This window comes from Dicentrarchus labrax, unplaced genomic scaffold (assembly GCF_905237075.1).
Source record: "Dicentrarchus labrax unplaced genomic scaffold, dlabrax2021, whole genome shotgun sequence".
In the NCBI taxonomy this organism is placed as follows: Eukaryota; Metazoa; Chordata; class Actinopteri; family Moronidae; genus Dicentrarchus; species Dicentrarchus labrax.
Window position 1 is genome coordinate 3,184,293 of NW_026136719.1, and position 20,988 is coordinate 3,205,280.

At 40.9% G+C, this 20,988-nt stretch overlaps 1 protein-coding gene across 1 annotated transcript in view; it reads right to left on the minus strand.

Moving 5' to 3' along the window:
• large2 (LARGE xylosyl- and glucuronyltransferase 2) overlaps positions 1–14,332 on the minus strand; it is a 75,148-nt gene extending 60,816 nt beyond the window's left edge. The window contains exon 1 of the mRNA XM_051378779.1: positions 13,846–14,332. The gene's annotated coding sequence lies outside the window, so the exon portion shown is untranslated. The remainder of the gene's footprint in view (positions 1–13,845) is intronic.
• Between the last annotated feature and the right edge of the window lie 6,656 nt (positions 14,333–20,988).

Genomic DNA, 20,988 nt, shown 5'->3' on the forward strand with positions numbered 1-20,988 from the left:
TTCCTCAGATTACACATCAGAACAACACGATCTGAAACCATCAGTCTGAGACCAGAAGCCGACAGCGAATCACAAAATAAAAGTCCCAGAGGACAGAAAGTGGGATTATCAGTGGGTAAAGTAAATTACAGAACCGACAGCAGCCGTAAACATGATCACAGAGCTGACGTATGTAAAACCAGGTGTCTCTTCCTCACCTGGATCAAAGATAATGAGCTGTCAATCACAAGGTAGCCCCGCCCTAAAGCATACCCTGCTTTATGGTCTGTTTTACTCTAAATGGGACCATCGGTTACTAAATGAACATCATGCTGTACTCATCAGGAAACTGTTTACTGAGCTCATAAATCAACTGAGAGGTCGACTCATTTCTCCATAAGACTGAATGGTATCTGTTGTTATTGCAACCAGTGGAGCTGCCCCCTGCTGCCGTCTATTCAAATGTTGGAAGCTTTATTGACTGTGATCAATCATTTTGAACATTTTTTGTAGTCAGCTCTGTCCGCATTAGGGATCAATACATCAAACTCACAAGCTATAATCAATAAAATTATATAAATACAAAATGTCAAATGACAGAAACACCCTTAAAGTTTATTATTATTATCAGTATTATTATTATTATATTTATTGATGTGATGATTATATGAATTGATTTTCAACTTATTTGTTTGTCTCGTGTTTATCCTTTAATTTTTAATACTTTAATACTCCACAGCTTGAATTTTAAAAGGAAAACAAGTATTTTGAGGTAAGAAAATATTTTTTTAACTTTAACTTTTTACCCCTTTACATTTATTTGTGTTATAGCCTGTTTTATAGTATTCTGTTCACTATGACTGACACCTCCCCTCACTACTACCTACTACCCCGCCCCTACTTCTACTTAAGTAAAAGTACTTTATGCATATATATGAATAAATGCTGCAACTTAAGTAGAACTTTCCAACATTATCTTAAACAATTATTTTATAATTAAATACTTGTTTTCACAGACAGAGAGACATCACAGCCTTACCAAACCCAAACAGTACGAGATCACTGGTGAAATGCTGAATATCGAGGGTCTATCTCTACTAAAATGTGATTCAAAGATAAGGACTGCATAAGAGAACAAATATCTACAGTCAGGTCCTTTTGCCTCTGTGGCTGTGTCTGCTTCATCATAACAACTGAAAACTAAACTCAGAATCTGACAGAAATAAAACAGAACTGATTTCATGTTCTTACCTACAGGAGTGAGTGGATGCAACCTCAGCAGAGCCACAGACACAGATCCGTCTGTGGGAGTCAATGTTACTCCTCTCCGAGCTGCCAACATCTGATCTGAATACGAAGAGGCCGACGACGGGGACAAAAGAGAGAGCCGACACCTCCCGGGGCCAAAACACCTTACCCCCGCCCCAACGCCTCCCCTCCCCGATCCTCCATTCATATCCCCCTGCAGGAGTCCACCTCCCCCCTCCCCACGGGGCCCACTGCCCCCCACTCAGACGGCCGTTAATGCGAGGGGCATGTTGAGAAGCCACATGTTGGACACAGGCCATTAGGACCACAACACCCCCCCAACAACAACAATGTGGTTTAATGTGGGTAAACTGGAGGCCGGGGGAAAGTACAAATACACCGAAAACCAGACAGAACTGATTACTGCGTCAACCCACAGCCGCTCAAACTAATGATAAATATCTTTATCCAACTGTACGAATAACAGCACTTAAACATGTAACAACCACCACAACTTAACTTTTTTATATCTAATTACTAATATTATTTTTTTTTTTTTTTTTTTTTTTTTTTTTTTTTTTTTTTTGTTTTTTTTTTTCCCTTTTCCTTTTTTTTTTTTTTTTTTTTTTTCAATGGGGGGGGGGGGGGGGTTTTTTCTTCTTCTTTTATTTTTTTTTTTGAGGAAGGGGGGAGGAAGAAGGAGGTCCCAGAACAGAAATAAATCGACATATACTGAGCTCCTTTTTCCTCTTGTTTCTGTTATCATTATTGAGAGGTTGGGATTGTGGGGTGGGAAGGAATTTACATTAGTTATTAACATATAGTCTTTAAATGTTAGTTGTTTATTTAAGAAACACTAAAATAAAGTGCAAATAAGACTTTACCAACATGGCTGCAGGACTTCACACATCAGGTCTAGATATTATTATTAATATACATCGAATTATCGATTCGAAACATCGAATTATATGAACATTGGTCTAAAAATGTCTGTATTATAAATATTACAAAAGTAACTGAGGTTCACAATAAATTATCCCAACAGCTAATCTAAATCAATCGTTAGCGAGCTATTTAGCCGGCATTCTTCTGTAGAGCAAAATGCAAGATAACAAGTTAGCTCATTTACATTCATTGTTAGCCAGCTAGTTAGGTAATTAGCTAGACAACGGTTAATGTAGATTAGAAAGCTGATTATATTCTTGTTTAGGACTTGGGACTTGAAGCCTCTGTTACAGCTGGCAGCTCAATGTTAAAATAAAAGAATAAAACAGCGATAACACAGCAAATCCAGCAGTCTTTGACATATAACCTTTAAATACAGTAGAAAAGGTTTTCTCACCAATAATAAAAAAGTAATTTATCTGCCCGGTTCAGACAGATCTCAGGTCACATCGAGTCACCGAGTCACAACATCCCCTTTCCATTCGCGGCCAACGCCACACACAGGTCGCTTTATAGCACCCATTTCTCCGTCAGCTTTTATTTCTCCTTCATACGACACTAAAACTGTTGAGATGGAGGATCTGCTGGCTGCTCCCACACACACACACACAGGTTTCATACTGCACAGAAATAGGAGCAGCAGGCTTCCTCTATAAAAAGGCATCAAATCAGAGTCGGACTCCCACGTGCAGCTTGGAGCTGAAGGCGATGAGCGCCGCAGCAGCGCTGCCTCGTATCACACAGAAACACTGAACACGGGTCAACTTTTATCCTCCCACTGCTGCTGGGATTCAATCAGGCACCGACGGACACGTGACCACGGACCCGAACACACAGCGACTGTGTGATGATACCCGACTCGCTGTGGTTCTCAGGTAAACGCTGGTTTCTTATCGTTAATGTAATTCATCTGTCAGTCCAAGGTGAGATCTTTGAACGACCACAGGCCGCATTTATTTTATCGGATTTGCTGACATTCGTCGTCTCTACAGGACGACGATGGAAAGGTAATCAAACGACCACAAAACAGCCATAAAAATGTGCAAAATCAGCACAAAGAGACACAAAACAGTGTATGTGTAAACCACTAGACCCTACATTTCCCATAATGCATCATTTACAACACAACCTCCCCGCCCGGTTTACAGTCAGGTCAAACGGCACGCGAACACTGAGGCCGATGACATACGCCGTCTTCATACGCTGCCAACGATCCAATACAAGAAACATTTATATTAAGATGCTACAAAATGAACTTTTAATTCATTATTTCTCAGAGATAAAAGACAAACATAACTACTTTACATTACATTTTAGTTGTAGTTTTATGTTGGAAATGTTCAGTTTGGGTCCCCAGCATGTAGAAACTGGACCTGCATTTTAGAATAAAGCGAGCTCAACGTGAATGTTCAGTCTCATCATATTAAGATATTTCTTCCGTTCAGCTTGAGTCACTTTTATCTTTCAACCATCTTCAAAATGTGGCTGTCTTTTCAACACAGATTAGCTTAGCATATAGCATCTCTTAGTACAGGCCAGGAGGAAGTTGACCGAGGCTTGCTCAACTGTGATTGGAGCACAGAGCAAAAGGGGGCGGGGCTTAGGAAGGGTCAATTGTTCACAAAGTCTGCTGAAGAGCCACAGAAGAGTGATAGCTGCTAAATGTGACCATTGACTCTTATTCTATAATATGATATTATAGAATATTCACTGTCTCTGTTACCAAACACAAGAAGATATAAAACCGGTCAGATTTAATACTTTCAGAAATCAAAACCAAATATTTGCTTTATAAAACTAATAAAGTCAGACGAAGATCTTAGTGAAGCCAAAATAAAACCATAAAACTAAAACATCAAACCACTCAGAGGAACAAAAGAGCATTTCCACATTTTATTCCAACCGTTGGCTGTTCTCCCGTCACTCTCTGTAACGTCAGCTGGTCTTAAAACCACAAAAAATGCTCTTAACACGAGCTCGTGATTGAATAAATGACAATAAAACTGCCGTCAGTGGACATTTTAACGACGCAGAATAAATCAAAAAGAAACGCGTATAAATGAGCCGTAAAAGCGCCGATAAACAGACATCCTAACAGCAGAATTTGACTCACACTTGTTAACGTTTTATCCTCTGCATTGGCCGACATAAATCTGACAAACAGCTCTCGGCTGCACCGGAGCTCAAAAACACAAACACAGCAAACAGATAACGAGCTGAAATCAATCAGAGCTTCAGAGATTATTAACACGCAGCCCGGCAGACCACGAAGTCCGGATCCGGTTCAGGAAACGACCAGGAAGGAGGTCAATGTTTCCAATAGAGGGGATTAACACAGAGAAACTTTATTGTTATACATTAAAGATATAAATGTAATAACTTTAATACAACATTATGCATTAAATACAACAGACTGGAGAATAAAGTATTTGATTACATTAGAAAATGTTTTTAAAAGATTTTTAAAAAATAGCAAAATGTCCAAAGACGACTTTTACTTTGTCCATTATTTAATTTATTAACCTTTTCCTGTTTTATTATAATCAGTTATTTAGTGAACACTGTAAAACTTTAAGTAACACAAACAAAAAATGTTTAAAGTTAAAAAGATTCTTCATCAAGCCGCTTTTACAGGTGATTTTAAGTGACACTAACTTTGTTACATTCCTTATTAATAACTTTTTACTATTTTGTTTTCACAGCACAAATAAAAAATACAGAATTAAACCAGTGTCACTTAAAATGACTAAAGCAACTTGATCAAGAATGTTTTTAACAAAATTTAAAGTTCATTTACTTAACAGGTTTGATGTGATCAGTTTCAACATTTTAACGGTTATATGAACGTATCTGTTTTTACAGTGCAGTATTTCCTGTTTTTATTGTCATCTTTTATCATTTGAAATATTCGTCTTTTATTGTCGTTTCATTTCCTTAACTTTTTACTTTTTGTGTTATTTTGCGTTGGTTTAAATCAATTTAGCAATCGTTGTAAAGTGCTTTGTCTGAAAGGTGCTACAAATAAAGCTTAATTGATTTATTGATTGATTGATTCCTCTGGTCTACAAATAAAAGGCTAAAGTCAAGTCAAAGACAAACATCCAGATTTAATCTGAAAACACTTTTCTTTTTAACTTATCATTTAACTGCAGCTAGTTGTTAGCGTGATGCTAACCTAACACTGAAAACCCATAGACATGCTAACATGATTAGCATTGCATCGTTTTTATGTTTGTTACAACATTAAAGAAGGACTTTTAGGTCAGTATTTCAACTAATATTACGTCATACTCCTGGTACAGAGCAGAACTACGGTAAGTCAGAAAGGACAACAGGTACAAAACACAGTCACAGGCCTCTACTGCCCCCGAGGGGTCGAGTTGTGTGGCAGCCGGTGACAGCTGAGCGCCGAACTGAGGGCGTCACTAACACACAGTGCGAACTACAAGAGAGCCAATTGACAATTTTTACCATTCATTTCTATTTTCCTGTATTTTCATCATCATGGATCCATAGAACTAGGTAGAGCGTCAAGTCAATATTTTGATAAATGTTCTCATTACAAAGACTACAGATTACAGAATCCTTTTTCTTCGTCACGTTGGCAGAAATAGGATTTCATATTCTGTCTGTCTGTCCCAGTTAAGCCTGAAAAAAGTTGAGTTTTTCTGTGCAACCAGAACGAATAAGATCTGCATTTGTATTCATCACAACCCCTGTAACATCAGAGCCCTCGGTTCATGTTCACATCACTGCTTTCTAACGGTTGACGGGTTTAAACACAGAAATCGATACGGTATCACAAAATGAAACATTGTGATATATAATTTGATGTTTTCTTACACTTTGTCTGTACACCTTACGTGGATTACACTAATGAATGACTCTGATTGGCTTTTTGTTCACTGCGGTTCTGCTGACATCCACCAAGCTGGTGTCGACATCCTGCAGCAGCTGAGGGAACGGAAGAACCCACCGGGCTCGAGTGGAACCAGAGACACTACAAGGACAACAGAGACAATGCTGTGTCTCTGTTAAACCTTCTGGCAACAGTCTCCATTAAAGAGAAGAGTCGGTGCTTGTGAGAGAGTGTGTGTTAAATATGTGAAATGCACGGCGGGATAATGTCTCTTTCTGCTTGGTCAAACACATTATTTATATCTCATTGTGTGTGGCCACGGGCCGTAAATAAATCTGTAATTACCCACACAGCCGTCAGGTGGGGTTAATGGAGAAACCATTAGCACGAAGAGAGAGAAAGGAGGGATGGAGGGAAACAACGGAGTGGGGACGGAAGAGGAGGAAGAGGAGGAAGAGGCAAAAACAGCAGATAATAGTCGTTAATTCAGATTTTTATGAATCTGTTTGCCGCCCTGCTGCTCGGAACCAGGTCAGCAATTAAAACAGGGTCGTGTGAAATAAAGATAACGAGGCCGGTGTTCTTGTACACGTTATTGTCAATAAGCAACAAAAGGTTCAGAGACTTCCTCAAACAGCTGCTCACTGCAGCGTCAATCCCACAAACAGGAGGAGATGGGGCATTTCTTGGGGTAATGTAATGTAACACCATAAAATACGAATATCATATTGCTGTTTAAGCTATTAGGAGCCAAAATCCTACACACAGCAAGACAAACAATCCTGTTTATTATTATTATTATCTATAAAAGTAGAAATAGTGGTTGAGTCCTGACGTACAACTAACTGAATATAACATTTCTGACATCTGACACTTTTTCTGCTGTTAAGACACTTGAAGACCAACTTTACCGCTAACTGGGTTACAGCGTCTCGTCCTCCTGTTCTGGTGGTTTGAGGGTTGCCTCCTGTGCTCTTACCGAGCTTCACAAACAAAATAATAATAATCCTGGCATCTGATTGAGCATGACAATATTGGCTGATTTCAATTTTAAAAATAGCTCGCACAGACATTTTCATTTCTATAGAAGCCCATCTCCGCCAATGTGATGGGAAAAAAATAGATGTTGAGTCATTATAATGAGTAACGTTCTCAAAATAATGACATTGGCAGGAATGGGCTTCCATACATTTCTGATTTCCCCTGAAAAAAACAACATATGTTTACATGTTTTCTCCTCCACATTTAGATCATTTGTACTTGCCCCAGTACCTGTGATTTTATATGAATATATGTGTGTAGCTGTGCAGGACTTAGAGGATATATCAGGCTCTGATACACACACACTTGTTAGTGAATACATTCACTGTTGGTTTAGTCTTGATTTGTTGACAATAAGAGAAACAGAGAATATCACCAACTTGTAATTTAAAGGAAGTGAAAGTTCCTAAAATTAAAAACCTTTATGTGATTCATTACAAGAGGAAGAAGAATCCTGAAAAAAAGCTGTAAATTAGAAAAGTGGTTCAGAGAGGAAGAATAAAACATATTATTACACTATCAGCTATATGAGCCGCAGAGTGCATTAAGGCTCACTCAGCAGAGCCTGTAACATTAATATTATACCACATATAGCTCTGAAATATTGATCACTCATATTTTAATGGTTAGGTCTACTTTCTTTTCTGTTATGTGCAGACAATGGAGCAGGAAGAGCTCATTAAAGACCAGAGCAGAGCCAGAGTCTAATGTTCACACACACAGACCTCCACCAAGGCCAGCAGTCTAAGACCAAAACAACCAACCAGACTCCACTGACAAAACCAGTCGTTTTAGCAGATAATCATAAAACACATTTCAAAGTGGAAACAGAATCAAACTCACCAAACCATCTCTGTTAGTGTTTCCAACAACCACCAACTCTGCAAATTAAGGATTTATTTCCACAAAACCAGAGTTAGATGAGAAAATATCTGCCAAACAGACTGCAAAGGCTGCCACGTAGCGTCAGCTAATCCACGAGGACAAATGCACCCGTCAGAGTGCGTCCACTAACAGTAATAGTTTCTGCCACTGACAGACTCAGGTTGTTATTGTCAGTGTCTGACAGCATTATGGAAAGGATCCCTACAGAGATAGACCTTTAGTTTAACCACAAACAGACGTAATATCACTATCACTCTCCACCAGACTCCAGAGACAAAAACACTAATTTTACCTTCAGATCATCGTAACTTCATTCAAAGTGGACAGAAACAGAATAAAACTCATTAAAAGCGTCTCTGTTAGTGTTTCCAACAATCACCAACTCTGGTTTGGTGGAAATAAATCCTTAATTCACCGACGTAGATGATAAAAACAGCAGTTTCAGTCGGAGCAGACCGGCTATGGAAACAAACCACAGAGAGGCTGCGATACAACACAGGCAGAGGGAGAGAGACACCATGTGACTCTGTACCTTTATATAGAGAATATTAATGTTCATAATCTCATATATAACCTTTAAGGACCACCATGATTGATCTATAGTTCAGCGTCTGAACATTATGAGGCCTTATTGTGTTTTAATTACTGTGTAAAGCGATTATGTTCACACTCATTAACTTCTGGAAGCTTTTAATAGAACATACAATAATGATCTGTAACTGATGACATAATGAAGTTGTGTTTTATTAATTTAATATTTGCTTACATATGACCTGATCCTAAAAGAGAAAATACTCTCTTTCATTATGCACCTGAAGCTCCCCAGATATTTCTGCACAATAACTGCGGAACATCTGCTGTTTTCCTCTTTGTCTCGCTCTGTTTTTTATTTATTATCTGCAACCTCCTCCACCTCTTCCTCCTCCTCCTCCTCCTCCTCTTACTTTATGATTAATTACCAACTCGGCCATCTGTCGCCCACGGTAACAGGTTAGACAGCATCACAAACTGATCACAATGACCATCATTTGCGAAGTGTAATCGCACGGACACAAACAGCTCTGTAATTATTCGCTCGGCTACACAGCGCAGTGACTCGTTGGAGGACGGGACTGCTTTTGTTTCTGACCGCTCGACTGAACCTTTAGTTTAAACACATACACACACACACACACACACACACACACACACACACACACACACACACACACACACACTTTAATTGATTGGCAGAAAATGAATCTGCCACTATTTTGATAATCAATTCAGCCATTAAACAAAAATTCCAGCTTCTCAAATGTGACTATTTGCTGCTTTTCTTCCTTAATACACTTCAGTTAATTTAATATTGTAAAGTTTTAGACTGTTAGAGGCACATAATGTTTTCAATTTGCTCGTTTTGTCTCTATTTTTTAATATTTTACAGATTTATCAACACTGACATTAATCTTTAGTTGCAGCCCAAGACTATTGTATTTTATCTGAAGTAAACTGTCGTGTTATTTTCATAACTTGGACTTTACTGAACATATTTTATAGAAAGAAACTGATTTTGCAGACACTCCATCCTACATTTCCCACAATGCACCGGTCTTTTCCTTGGACCCTCCCTGCCACCACTTTCAATCTCCTGCAGGTTTGCTACGGGAACTTTCTGCTCATCTCAAAGTAAAACAACCCCGGTGACATCACTAATGACATCACACAGGTAGAGCGGTGTGAACGGATCTTCAGGTGTAAGAAAACGCTGGCGCCCCTTTAAGATCTACACCATCAGATCCAGTACAGGTCCGGTTCCTCCTCCTCGCAGCCTCCACGCTCTGCTACCACTCAGACACGCGTCGCTGCCTCCCTCCAACCAACCGCCTCATTAGCATAAAAGCGCCCGAGGTGCAGTGGCGAGGGCGACACATCAGGAATTCCAATCGCACACTTGAGGGATTTCCGAGCGAACGCAACCGGTGTTTCTCATTTCCTAAATCTGATTTCACACTTCCTGGACGGGTTAAGTGTGGAGCCAAGTGCTGCTACTACAGTTCCCCTACCAGCGCCACGCTCGGGCACGCCGTCCAACAGCTGATGAATATTTAAATACCGCTCTGTGTTCAGCTCTGTTATTAGAAGGAGGGACAGGAGACAGACGAGGAGGTCGGACGGGGACGAAAGCAACAGGAAGAACTAATTTAACTAGTAACTCAAGTTTATTGAACTTAAAACTAGTAAATAAATGACACTCATATGCAGCATTTCTCCAAAACGTATTAAAAATGCATTAACAGAACTTAAATACATTTTCTTTATACAAATGTTTCCATTTACATTGAATTTCCTAATTATTACGTAACCTGTAAAAACAGCTGACGTACGATAAAAAACAAAATGGTAGTTGATTATTTGATTTTGGGGCTTTTGTGTTTACATTTGTGTAGTTATATAAAATCAACTTAAAGAAAATGAGTAAATGGAACAAACTGTCATTTTATTTTGAAATCCTGCACAATTTGAGTTCACTCAAAACAAATGAGCTATTAGTTCAAGAGCTGATTTTTGAGTTGGGTTTAAGTCCAGTGAATGAGAACTGGAGGATATGCTGTGAGGTTTTACAGTGTATAAAGTGAACAAAATAACAATAAAATGAAATTAACAATAACTTTATACACAAACTGGATGAATAAATCCTCATATATTTTGTTGGACTGAAATGTTTGCACTTCAGCTCCAGAGTTTTAACCTCACATATCAAAGAACACATTTCTATATCGCTGGGTAGTGAATTCTTTCTCGTTTTTATAAATTATTTGTGCGGCGTCATATTCGACTAAATCTGTAAACTTTACAGTCTGTGTTCTTGTACCTGCATTATTAACTGACCTTATAGCCCCTCGCTGCAGTGTACATAACGTCTGTAGGCTGTAAGACACAACAACGCACCCATGATGCATTTCATCTGCCAAAAGGCGAACCATGCAGGATTTTCTTTATCGGGGGGGGGGGGGTAGCAGCAGAGCGTCACAGAAGAAACAGCTGCTACAACCAACAATGTGAGTGTGTGTGTGAGTGTGTGTGCGTGAGAGTGTGTGTGCGCCGGTTATTGTTTTGGTATTCGATACACATTTTCCTCATTCAAAGCCGCTCTCATCTACACACAGTGCTTATACGGCTTTACAGCCTCTTTTAGCTCCAGGTTTTGGTTTTGCGACACATTTATATCACCCATCACCCACTTATATAATCCCTCCGACCAGCAGGGGGCGATACTACCTGCATGAGAGGGGCTGCAGTTGGATGCTTTAAGTGTAAACTTTATATGGTCATAATATGTCAGTGTTTCGTTTACAAGGTGTCGCTCTGCCCCCAGGTGGCCAAAAAGAAATATTAATGCAGGTTTAACATAAAGCAGCTACAAGCCCAGTATCACGCCGTGTGTGTAAGAGACGAGCCATTAGAGCGGTGGTTCCCAACCTGGGGGTTGTCAAAGCTTTATGGGGGGGTCGAGAGGCCTTTGATTTTAATGGGTGTAAGAAAACTTAAAGAATATACACAGTGGGTTCACTTCTGTGAAGAAAAGTCCCCAAACAGGAAATAATCTGCTCAAACGTCCTGCAGTTACTGAGCTTTGGGTTCTTTGTACAGTTTTTAATATAATATGAAATATCAATAAAATATGTCACTGAGTCAGTTTATCAAACAATAAGGAAAAAGGTCGGGAACCAGTGCATCTACACATAAAAACATGAAGGCGCAGTACAGAGAGCAGGAGGGATGGATGGACGGATGGATAGATAGATGGTTGGACGGATGGATGGTTGGATGGATGGATGGTTGGATGGTTGGACAGATGGATGGTTGGACGGATGGATGGATGAGTTGGATGGTTGGTTGGATGGATGGTTGGATCGATGGTTGGACGGATGGATGGTTGGACGGATGGATGGTTGGACAGATGGATGGTTGGACGGATGGATGGATGGATGAGTTGGATGGTTGGTTGGATGGATGGTTGGATGGATGGTTGGACGGATGGATGGATAGTTGGATGGATGGTTGGATGGATGGATGGTTGGACGGATGGATGGTTGGACGGATGGATGGTTGGACGGATGGTTGGACAGATGGATGGTTGGACGGATGGATGGTTGGATGGATGGTTGGACGGATGGATGGTTGGACGGATGGATGGTTGGATGGATGGTTGGATGGATGGATGGTTGGAAGGATGGATGGTTGGACAGATGGATGGTTGGACGGATGGATGGTTGGACGGATGGTTGGACGGATGGATGGATGGATGGATGGTTGGATGGATGGATGGATGGATGGTTGGATGGTTGGATGGATGGTTGGACGGATGGATGGTTGGATGGTTGGATGGAGGGGTTGGACTTTAAGTAGGTCGAAGCCAAAAGTCAGAGTTGATGGTCAGGTGCATAACGTAACTCATCTTTTCCTAACCAAACTGCCACATTTATTTTGAAAGGGTAACCGGACGTCGTCTGTCAGCAGCTTCCTTTTGTGAGAAAAGGCCTGAACTATAACTGTAATGCATCCTACAGTAAACATATTCCTTAATTATACACAACTTTCTTTGTTTTGTTGTCAGTATTTTATATCAGCCATCAGCCATCCTGCTCTCTAGATATCAGCGACCACTCAGGACTCAGCTCAGTCTCAGCTTTCAGGTGTTTTTGGCACATATAAAAAAATGGGGTTTGACATCCAGCCTTTATTAAAATCAACTGAAAACACAAACACAGCTTTGTTATCCGTCTTATATTTGGCCATGTTTCGATATTATAGATGTGAATTAGCCGATAAGCTAACCGCTGCGGACATTTAATCCGTCCTCTTTAAACTAACAATGTTTGGTGTTTGTACAACTCTTTAAGAGTAAAATGTAAGCACTTTTTAATGTAGCTAGAGAAAAACAATTCCAGTCAAAGCCTTTAAAGTTGACAGAATTCCTTCATACCCACAGCGATCCGTGTATGCCGACACTGAAGTCGTTAAGAGTTAAGTTTATCTGGCGCCACCTGCGGTTACTGGATGCAACTGCAGGAGGTCCGTTCAGAGGTATCGATCACTGAGGGCCACAAATGCACACGCAGCACAACAACAACCTTCATCTCTTTATCTGCGTCGTATCAAAAGCTTTTCAACAGATCGTGGGGAGGCATTATCCATTCCCTCACCATGGAGGGGGGAGGAAGGGGGAGAGGAGGGGAGGGAAAATGTGACAAAACCTTCATCTTCACAATTCATAAATAAAAGGATTGCTTCAGAGTTTCATTAACAGGAGCTTAACATCACAAAGGAATAGAGTGAATAAATCAGTAGAGGAGTATTTCTGTTAAAAAGAGTTCCAGATTACAATTTAATAAAGTCTCTCATCATCGACCTCCATGTGTCTTCTTCTACTCATTAAAACTGCACCAACGGCCACTAATTGAGCTTTTGTTTGCAGCTTTTATTTGAGGATGCACACAAGCACCGCGGTGGGGAACCAGCGTAGTACGGAGCAGCTCTCAGTCGTGATAGTGTTTAGGTTTTTATCTGCATCCAGGAGGAAGTCATGACCTCAAAATGTGTCTGAATGAATTAAAGCAGGTGTTTCTTAACGTGTGGGAAATGATTAAATATCCACATGTAAAAGTAAAAGCACGGGGCCGGAGTGTGAACATGGCTCAGTGGGTAAGAATGAAGCTTATCCAACACACAGGTCACATGGACCTAACACACACACACACACACACACACAGCAATGATCATAATCCAACAAAAGCAGAATCTCAGACTTTCTGTTGGAGAGATTTAAGCTGTTCAGTCGGATCTGAGCATTAAAGACAAACTGTGTTTATCTCCCACAGAGGCAGAAAGTGAAAATCCCTCACCTGTGTGTGTGTGTGTGTGTATGGGGAGGCTGTTACTTCCACTGTTGTTCTGAGAGGAATCACTCCATATCCTAATCCACGGGAGAGGGGGGAGAGATTTGTAAACCCTTCAAAAATCCATCCAGAAACAGGGAAAAAGCTCTGCAGGAGGAGTTGGCATCGCCTCCAATCCAGAAGGTGTGTAACAGCTCTGCAAAACTGTCCTCACACACACACACACACACTCTCACACACACACACACACACACATACACACATACACACACACACACACACAAACACACACACACACACACTGAGGCAAGCCAGAGACTGCAGAGCTCCAGAGGGAAGAGGCTGAGTCCGTGCAGAGTTCACCCCCAGAACGGTGCACCCTGCCTGGGTTGGAGGACGCTGTCAGAGTCCTGTCTGCGGTGGTTCAACAGTCCTCCTGTGCTCACTCGTGTGCCGGTGGGCGCTCACTGTGAGGAGAAACACTCTCTCTGCTCGGCTCCTCCAGAAGAATGAGGCTGACTGCAGCAGCACCACCTCCCCCCACCCAACCAGGACAGGCCCCGCCCTCCCAACGCAGGCTCAGCCAATAGCTGAGGCTGCCTGGTCTTACTTCCTGCCCCCTCTCTCTCTCTCTCCCTCCCTCTCCCTCTCTCTCTCTCTCTCTCTCTCTCTCAGACAAAAGCCTCCCACCAGGAGCCAATCACAGACATTCAGGCTCTAATGAAAGCAGACACTCTCTCAGACTCAGAGAAACACTCTCACACATCCACAATCTGACTGAGGAGATTTCACAGTGTTTCTGATCCACTCTCAAACTGTCAGGGTTGATCAAGAAATCACAAAAGTTGAACCAGGCAGTAAAAAAGTTCCTTCAATGAAGTTTATAAAGCGACTGCGGAGGAAGATGGATCCTGAACTTAAAGCAACATGTATCTGTTTTATCACTGTTTTTATAAGTCCAGGTGAAATTAAAAAGGTCATTTGAACCCTTTAAGATCTTCAGTTACATTGTTCCTCTATGTAACAATTTATGTTAAATATAATAATAACATTCACAAAAACTCCAATCATTGTTTCTTCCTGTAAAACTAAATGTGACGCGTGCTTACGTCAGCATGAACTAACTGATTTCAACCAATAATATCAGACATTCACCCGTCAATCAATCTGCAACGTTCAGCGACACAGAGCCAAGATTCATTAGTTAGTTAGCTAGCGGAGCTCACTGATTACTGTACAAACAACTTTATCAGAGATTCTGGTGAAACTGGATCAGATTTTATGGAGACAATATTGTCTGCTTTTCTCTCTGATGTCCTCCAGCTAACTGCTAATGTAGCTGCTGTTAGCGTTAGCAACTGAACGGGGCTCAGCAACCTCCCAGTGAACACAGAGACTGACAGACAGAGGACAGACAGAGGACAGACAGAGGACAGCGGTACCGAGGTCATTTATGGAGTTTCCTGATGAACTCGTTGCTAAAAGAAGCTAACTGTCGCTAACAGTAATGTTAGATACTGTTAGCTCGTGCAGCCAAACTAGCCCCATGGTGGCAGGACCCAAAACCGGCAATAAAAACATCTCAGTTCTTTATTTCCTGTTGTCAAACTATTGTCAGTGATTAGATTTTATGGAGAGTTTCCTGATGGACAGATAATGAACTGCTGCTAACTATGTCTGATGTTAGCGGGCAACCGAACTCATCAGGCGGACCGGGATCGAACACAGCGAGCGACCGGGAACAATCAGTTTCCTGACACTAACTGCTGCCAGATGTATCTGCTGTGAGCTAGTTAGCTTAGCTTAGCATTGACTTTAACTCGAGTTTTGTGTTTCTTTTAATGATGCAGTGAGCAATCTGACATTGAACATTTTTCAAGACAACATAGATTATTTCCAGGATATTTGGTAATTTCAATGAATTTTTTAGGTGTTTCAGTGACTGGAAAACTGAATTTCCAGGTTTTCCAGGGTGTGTGGGAACCCTAGCTGGATGCCTGGGACCGGGCTTTTACAGAGGTAGAACAGGAGCTTTGGACTGCCGGGAAGACAAAGTTTTCATGTTAGAAACGTCTCCAGTTTGAAGATACTGTTAGAGATATAGTTTGCAGTTGGGACCTTGTGACTGAAATACCCTTTAATTTATCTCTGATGGCATATTGACACAATATAGTCAATTATTAACCTTAGATTGTCACGTCTGTGTTTACTGAACTTACAACACTTTAACCTTACAGAGGACAAATGTGTTAGATTATGTTCAAATTCTGCTTTTGGACTAAAATCAATAATGAGAAACATTAAGTGAGTCAAATGAAATGTCAGTGAGACTAATGATCTGTTCTCCAGTCTGCAAACACGAGGCCAAGAGTTGCCAAGACAAACAGAAAACCTGCAGAAACACCAGATTGTGGACAACAAGTCCAAAGTCTGAGGACACGGAGTCAAATATTTCTCCAGCAGTCTGACAGCAGATATCAGCTGTCATCAGTCTCATCAATACGCAGCACAGGAAGCAGCTGAAGATCTCTTCATATTCAATCAATAATAATCCTGTTTGGATGGAAAATGCATCAGAGCAACAAAAGACTGTTTGTGTTGATCAGTTTCAGGTCATTAGTCTGAACAGAAGAGAGGATAAATAAAGAGAATAAAGAAACCTACGAGGCCTCAGAGCCGTTCAACACCAGAACAACCTGAAGACTGACGCCCAACCTGGAGGTCGGGACCCACTAGGGGTCGCCAAAGCTTCACAGGGAGTCACGATGCCTTCTTGATTTTAAAATCCACATGAAATAAAAATCAGAGAACTACTTGCTTCTTTGTACTTCTTGTAAAAACAGGCAACTAGGAAGATTTTACTTAGGCGATCTGAGCGAGGGGTTAAAATACAAACATTACCAGGACAACATGGATTATTTCCAGGATATTTGGTCATTTTATTCAATTTCCAGGTGTTTTCATGATCGGAAAACTAGTCTCTAAGTAGTTTTCCAGGACTCGCAGGAACCTTGTTTCCATTATCAGGATAATCGTCTATCTCTCCAGCACACAGTCCTATATCGATATCCTGATTTATTTTGAACAAAATCAATCCTAAACCTTCACCATCACCCCGACTGAAGGCTCAGCTTTCCTGTTGTATCTCTACAAAATAAAGTGAAACTGAATGTGTGGAAGAAAATAAAGAACAAGGAGATAAATATGTGTGTTTCTTAACTTAGTGTGTAACCTATGTTTTAAAACTATAAAATATGTTTTCATGATTATCAGGATAATATCGTGTATCGCAACATTAAGTTTTCATATCGACCCGATCGTCTCTGTCTGTGAGTCATTTGTTCTATTTGTTGTAATAAAGTTACATATAGTAAGTACATGTAGTGTATGTATGACTGAGGTGACTCTGAGGTCTATCAGTGTCTCTGTCGGTTGCATTGTGCTGTTGTGGATATAACCAGTTGTGACTGTGCATAAAATGGGTGAACTCACTCATTCGTTGGGTCAAACGGCCAATCAGAGAGCTCCCTCCCTCCCTCTCTCTCTCCGTCTGCTTCGTGTGCAGCTTCAGCGCTGAATCAGCCCATCAGCCGCAGATAAAGCTGACTGGAGCCAATAACGCCGCCCCGATATCACCGTGTCACCCGGGCTCTCTGCAGCCGGCGGGGGCCGAGCTGAGTCCCGCGGAGAGGCGACAGTTCAGGGAGAGCTTCTGCTAAAAGTTTGTTTTTAAAAAATAATAAAAAAATCTGCAAGAGCTGATAAAAGCGAGACAGGAAGAGAGTTTACAAACTAGATTCAGGGAGGAGAAGAAGGTGAAGCAGCACGAGAAGCAAAAAAAACCCACAGATCATAAATAATTCAGAGACAAGTTGTTTTTATAAGAGCAGGAAAAAATCAGACGAGGACAAACTTTCACTGAGCTGCAACTCCGAGACGAGTACTTTCAGCACATATACACACATATACACACATATGCACACACACACACACACACACACACACACACACACACACACATATATACACACACACACATTCAAGGTGAGGCTGAAGATCCAGCAGAGGCATCATATGCAAATAGCCCATATGTGCTGCCTGTCACAGCAGCAGTCTCACAGGTACTGGACACACACAGGGTGAGGAGTGTGTGTGTGTGTGTGTGTGTGTGTGTGTGTGTGTGTGTGTGTGCGTGCGTGGGGTGAGATTTGTTGGTGTGACAGCTGATAGTTGGGATAGTGTGTTAGTATTGTGGTCAGAGGTCAGATGAGACGCCTAAAGGACAGCTGGACCACTGTCGGTTACTGTACACTGCACACACACACACACACGCACAAACACACACACACACACACACACACTGCACACACACACACACACACACACACACTGCACACACAGACACACACTGCACACACACACAGACACACACACACACACACACACACACACACACACACACACACACACACACACAATACAATTAACCTCCTCTGACCCACCCGTCTGCTGTTCTTCCTCTTTTCCATTCAAAACTTCGGCCGTGACGTTGAAATCTTTAATAATAAACTTTATTAACGTTAATACATATAAAAACTACAGTTAGTACATGCTGCCTCACTGACTGTCCTCACACACACACACACACACACACAAACTTCCTCCCGCTGTCCTCGTACACTAGAATCCTACAAATAAATACAAATTAAAAATATAAAAAAATCAATAAGCAGAGAGGCTAAATAACAATTTTATAAACATATTTTTCATTTTGAAATCAAAATAAAACCTCATAAGTTCACTTTTTTCCCTCCAAGGTTCCACTGGAGTTTTCTCCGACTTTCTCCATTGGTCACATTCAGCGTGAATACAGATCACATGTTGGCCGTATATATTTGTGTGTGCAGAGCCGTCGCTGCTGCAGACGGACCTTCAATATTTGATGAGCTGCCAGATGGCACAGTGGAGCCTTTGATAACCATCGTTAATATAGGTAGTCAGAGTGTGTGTGTGTGTGTGTGTGTGTGTGTGTGTGTGTGTGCGATCAAAGAACCAACTCCAATGGCAGAGACACGTCAAGAGCCAGACGCACACATCAATAATTCACCACAGACAGACAGATAGACAGACAGACAGACAGATAGACAGACAGGAGTTCTGAATTAAAGTTCAGAAAAAATGTTTTATTCTTTAGTTTTGAGTCTGCGTGTAAATTAAAGTGAGTTATTTATTCATGGAGTCTGTTATTTAAAAAATGAAAACAGATGAAAAGAGTTTTTATACCGACGGAGGAACGTCTCATCTCTTTTTTATTTTTGTACCAAAATTCAAACAACATCGTGCATCAGTACGTTTTCATTTAAAAGCAGATTCCTGACACCAAACTGAAGAATTAAACAGTCTGTGGTTCACAGGAAGCGTCGCCACCGAGAAGATAACGCAGAATACGTCAGGATGCGTCCAAAGTTTGATCTTCTGTCTTCTGTCTGTCTGTCTGCTGTTAAACTGACAACAGGTCATTGATTATCCAGATAAAAGCAGGAGAGGAAACGTGATCAATCATTATGAGACTTGTTTATTTTCTGTGGCAGCAAACACAACTGAAAGAGAATAACTCGACCCTGAAGAGAAACTTCTAAAAATAAAGACTGGTCTTTTAAGAGTCTTCTGTCTTTGATAGCAGGAGCTTAAAGCAGCCAGTGGTTCCTCTCAGTCATCCGCTGCAGTATAAAGCACCTCGTTGCATCAGTTTCTTACAGTTACTGACATTTAAATGGACTTTACTGCAGAGGACAGCAGACAAATGCATCCGAACGGTTCTTCCTTTGTTCCTTTGTTCCGGCACATTCAGGCTCCATCCCAACAATAAAAGCTCAATTAGCACCAAGATGCTAAAATTAAAACCCCATTAAGAACCCATGTGGATGATCAGGATCAGGATATTAGCTCAGACACGTCAGAGGAACTTTAAAAGGGTAAAATATTCTGAATATCTGAGCAATAAAAGCTGAATACTCGGTGGGAAACATAAAGTGGGATGTGAGGAAATAAACAACAAATAAACAAGTCCAAATGAGAAAATATCATCCAGAACACTGAGACACAAAGAATGAATGAACCCATTAAACACAGGTGAGGGGCAGGATGACTAGAAACAGGTGGAAATAATCCGGGCGGGGCAGAAAAATAAATTGGAGGGGAAAAGGCAAAGACAGGAAGTAGAACAAGAGGAGGGAAACTTCAAAATAAAACAGCATATACGCAAAGAATATCTCTTTAAAAATGAAAAGTTTAACAATAGAGGGTATGCATGTGACATCACGGTACCCGGAAGTCGCTGCGGTTACGCCCACTGAGTGGCAAAAAGACGAGTGGCAGAGCCGGCAAGATTTTAAATATTCAATTATATTCGATATTCAACATGGGGAAGAGCTGCTGTGCTATCGACTGCACAAAGAGATCTTCAGAGGGGTCGGAGCAAAGTTTCTACAGGCTACCAAAAGCAGCAGAAAAGAGCCGGCGATGGGTCGCTGCGATCCGGAGAGACAGCTGGCATCCAGGCACCGAAACCTGGATCTGCGCTTCACATTTCGTGTCAGGTAACGTTAAATTATGCTGTATTTTCGGGCAAAATCATATCATTAAATGACATAATATGTTGCCAACGTTACTTTAGTAAAGCTCTTAACGTTAGCATCTTTCATTTAGCTATATTCATCACCCTGTATTCATTCATAACCCTAGCTAACTGATGTTGGCTGTACTTAAATATCAAGTACAAGTAAATGATTTACTTGTGTCAATATACCGTATAGGTTACTGTAAACTGACTCTTTATCAGCTTATTTTCTGCTATGATGATTAGTTTTGGATTCTGTTTCAATCTAATGGCTGATTGAATAAATAGATTTTTAAATGTGCTAATCTGGCTCTGATTCATATAGAAATCGTTATGTATATATTCGGGCGGTTTGTTTTGCCACTCAGTCTGAATGAGGGGGGGCGTGTCGCGGGGCGGAAGTGACGTAAACGCATATCATCTATACGTTTCTCATCATTGCTATTCTCACAGTAAGCAGTAATTATTGGATTTATTCTCACATAGACATATATATATGTCAGTGGCAGAAACAACAACTGTTAGTGGAA